Here is a 3,702-nt window from a genome sequence, read left to right as displayed (position 1 = left end):
GAAACCGTTCGGGTCGAAACGGTACGGGTCGAAATGGTTCGCGTCGAAACTGTTCAGCTCGAAACGGTTCGGGTTCGAAACGGTTCGTGCCGAAACGGATTTTTTGTATTTTTTTAGAATTTTTTATAATTTTTATGATTTTTTAGAATATTTATTATTTTTTAGAATTTTTTGGAATTTTTTTGATTTTTTTGATTTTTTGGAATTTTTTTAATTTTTTGGAATTGGATCAAAATGGCAATTGAAAACATTTAAAAAGAAAATCCCCAAAATACCCCCTGTTAAAGATGGAGTTTTTGGATGGAGTTAGTGTATGTGATCAAAATGGCAACAAAAGGGAAAAGTCAGGGACCCAGAGGCAAAAAAAAACTATTTGGACTAAAATGGCAAATTTGGACAAAACTCAGGGACTAAAATGGCAATTTACTCTAAAGTAGAATTTAAACCATCTGCATTTGCATGTTTATGTGATGGAGAGGTACTCCCTGGAACCTACAATGTTACAAAGACACACACAAAACATGTTTAAAACCATCATATCTAAAATAAAGGTGTAAACCCCTAAAAATCGGCCAATTCACTTAGTAAGCAATCTATTAACCAAGATATGAGCAATGTAATTCATAAACATCTTAAACTTATACATATGCAACTATGTAAAACTGCTACATGTAATGCAACGGGTAATGAACCATCAGAAAGCGCTTTTGATGACTGTGACGATGACGACTTAAGTGCCAGTTCAGTCGACTTATAGAGCGCAGGCCAAGCCGCACCTATAACCAGACTAACCGCATCCACGACTCCATTAGCAAAACCTATTCCACACGGACTTCTTACACGCATCAACCTGGCCCTATGTCCCAAAATCTTTAACAGAAGTCAATTCCACCACCACGTTAGGCGGCGACCAATTCGAACAATTGTCACCACCACACTCTGTCACCGCTTCATCCTATTTGTAAAGTCATTGAGACTCTTAATGGAAGGATCTATATCATTTCCGGTCTTTACTAATGCTTCTTCTATAATCTAAAAACACAGTTACGTCTTTCCGATTATAATAAACTTTAACATTGAATAACAGTAATGCAATTCGACACTAAGCTTGACATAACAAAATATAATTAGTAACAAATTCACACATAACATCAAACTGATTCGGACCAGATGACTCGCAGGCTTAGACAATGTAAATGGCATATATACAAACCCAAATCATCACTACAATTTAGAATTCAAAAAGATACATATTATGTGAAGTAAAATCATTTAAGTATTTATATTACCAATGTATTTTGTAATCCATTTCTACCTAATTATTCGTTCCTTGAAAATTCCCAACTGAGAATATATAAATATGTTTATGTAAGTTAATTATATGAATAATAAAAACCGAATTTACATTGGTAAGTGGTATTTGACTCACAAATCAACATTCTCCAAAAACGTAAATCAAGACGAAAACAAAAAACATAAGCAACAATGACGGTCGGAAGCTAACCTGATCGTGCTCACCGGAATCTTGCTGAAACATATCTGATTTAACACAACCAACACAAAATCTGGTTTGAAAAATACTACAAAATCAATACTAAGCAGATCAAAACGAAAGTGAAACATGCATACCTGAATCGCGTCACCGGACCGTCACGGATTCTGCCTCACCGGGAACAATCTGACACGGGGACCAATCCGAACAACCGTGACCACCATGCTCTGTCACCGGCCACCACGTTGACGACACCGACGTCGTATTCTAACTCACGGCGAATAACCTAATACCCACCATGTCTTTGTAAGCCATAAATTAGAGCAGGGTCTTACCATGAATAACATTAGAGGTATTAGTAGTGGTGGGAATGGTGCCTACTTCCGATCGATCTTCATCTACCTGGACTTTCATATTTCGATACACCGATGTATTTGATGATGAGTAGGCTTCGAAACCCCAAATCAGATTGCCATGAATATCAAGCAGGTGAAGGGAGAATAGATGTATTATCGATGGTTATGACCGGCAACTGTAGGTTAAAGAAACTTGAAAACCGAAACTGTAGTTAACATCCTACGCAAAATGTTATATAGTATAACTAGTCTAAGTTCCCGTGTGATACACGGGTGGCTAATAAGAAAAATAACTACTTTAATATACAAATTCAAACTCATTAAAACAAAGTGATCATTATTTACTTTAATAGGACTTAGCGCATTCAACTAATTATCTAATACTAACCGCATGAGCACGACTGGTTCATGACTCGAGTAAACGAAGTTATATTGATAGAATCAACTTTGTCAAACATGACATAATTTCATGTCCAAATCTGAATAGAATTACTACAAACAAACACATATACACCAAATCACACATGTAAACAACTATACCATTGTTTTACGGTTTCAGGTCTGATTTTAGTTGATACATAACCCTTTGACCAATTTTGTTATTCCAGTCTCTCGCCAACTTCTCCGTCTCCTTCATCCCATCCACCCTCCACCACCTCCGGCTGTTCATTAAACCAAACACCTGCAACAAAATAAAAGAATACTAACGACACATTAAAATATTAACATTACTGTCTTTATAACATAGTTGAGTGTTAATATCCAAACACGAGTTGTTGATTCTCACCTACGCTTTTCTTTCTTATGTTTGACTGCATTAGCCAAATCATGATTCTGAAGTTCTTCTGAGTCCTAAAATTTCAAGAACTCATATCCACCATGTCCCGTCATGTATAGCAGTATGTGGCTTCCTTTGTCACTCAACAGACTTTTGGATCTTGGTACAACATTTTCATGGCGGCCCGTTAAAACCTGCAAAAAAGCTTTTCAACTGTCACTTCATAACCTCTATAGTCTACCTGACATGCCAGTGTGATAAAATCAACAAATAACAAAGAGAAAATTATTTAAAATCAGTTAGCAACCTAGACGCACTTAACCCATGTAACCTAAACATAAACCATGTAATCTGTTTAGATACAAACAACTATTTTTAATAAATAACCGTCTATTTATTCAAACATTGAGAACAAAAATGCTTACTTTACAGTCATATTAGAGGAAAATAAGAAAAAAAAAACTTAGCTTTGAATGGCGTAACATAGAGAAAAGAACTTACCTTTACCGGGGCACCTTTCTTTACAAAACTTAACTAAAAAAATACGCTAACATATGAAACAGGTTCATAATCTGAGACATGATGCCGTTTTTACATAGCCGCACTTATTTGGAGCAGTCCATTTAAGTTGAAGCTGGTCGGCATCATCACAGATCACTGTCAAGTTTCTTGATATGGCAATCACCAGGATATGTGCATAAAAAACAAAAAGAATTAATCATTCATGATGTAAGAAAACTATAACTATAAGGCCATATGGGAATTACTTCTGATTTCAATTTCACAGAAACAAAACCAACTCAAATGAGGTAATTAATAGCCCAATAGTGTTGGTGAGTTTAGATAGAGCTTAGGATAGGAGAGGTCAGGGGTTCAATCCCCATGGTGTGCAACGTTAACCATTCAAAAAAAATGAGGTAATTAAACTATCATTTAATTTGTTAAATCCTCCAATAAAAGGAAATAGCATATTAATATGTTAATATTTTTATAAAATATGATTTTGGTTAATTTACAAAATCAATTAAACAACCAGATCCATTAAAATTACCTCCTCACTTCACAAAAAATAAACT

At 35.2% G+C, this 3,702-nt stretch overlaps 1 long non-coding RNA gene across 1 annotated transcript; it reads right to left on the bottom strand.

Moving 5' to 3' along the window:
- Positions 1–566: 566 nt before the first annotated feature.
- Positions 567–1,985, bottom strand: LOC110890761. Its single transcript, XR_002564750.2, has 3 exons — positions 1,630–1,985; positions 1,505–1,539; positions 567–1,032 (listed from the first exon to the last, which is right to left on the bottom strand). It is a non-coding gene; the product is annotated as an uncharacterized LOC110890761 (long non-coding RNA).
- Positions 1,986–3,702: the final 1,717 nt, after the last annotated feature.

This window comes from Helianthus annuus, chromosome 11, assembly GCF_002127325.2.
Source record: "Helianthus annuus cultivar XRQ/B chromosome 11, HanXRQr2.0-SUNRISE, whole genome shotgun sequence".
Classification (NCBI taxonomy): domain Eukaryota; kingdom Viridiplantae; phylum Streptophyta; class Magnoliopsida; order Asterales; family Asteraceae; genus Helianthus; species Helianthus annuus.
This window is presented reverse-complemented; position numbering and strand designations above follow the sequence as displayed.